This window comes from Octopus bimaculoides, chromosome 15, assembly GCF_001194135.2.
Source record: "Octopus bimaculoides isolate UCB-OBI-ISO-001 chromosome 15, ASM119413v2, whole genome shotgun sequence".
In the NCBI taxonomy this organism is placed as follows: domain Eukaryota; kingdom Metazoa; phylum Mollusca; class Cephalopoda; order Octopoda; family Octopodidae; genus Octopus; species Octopus bimaculoides.
This window is the reverse complement of record NC_068995.1, coordinates 3,706,406-3,706,897: the sequence shown is the minus strand read 5'-3', so window position 1 is coordinate 3,706,897 and position 492 is coordinate 3,706,406.

Here is a 492-nt window from a genome sequence, read left to right as displayed (position 1 = left end):
ATATATATATATATATATATATATATATAGTATTTTCATATCAACTGACCAGCGTTCACTTTGTTATTAAAATAGTTTATTACATGGTCATCGTATACCAAATTTCATGTTCCAGCTATTCCCAACCGTCCGAAGATCACCAACAAGAGATTCTGAGTGTAGGCTCCTGAAATTTCAGCTTCGAATGAAAACCGATTCGTCCATGAGATTTTTCCAAGAGATTCTTCTGGCAGACACCACAACTGATTTTAATCATGTGATCAAGATAGTTAATCGATAAAACACCCACACACACACTGGCATATACATATATATTTATATACATATGTATGTATGAATGCATGTATGTATGTATGTATGTATGTATGTATGTATGTATATGGGTATGTGTAAGTGCGTATATACATATATATATGTATTTATAAATATATATATATATATATACATATATACATATATATATACATACATACATTTATATATATATATATA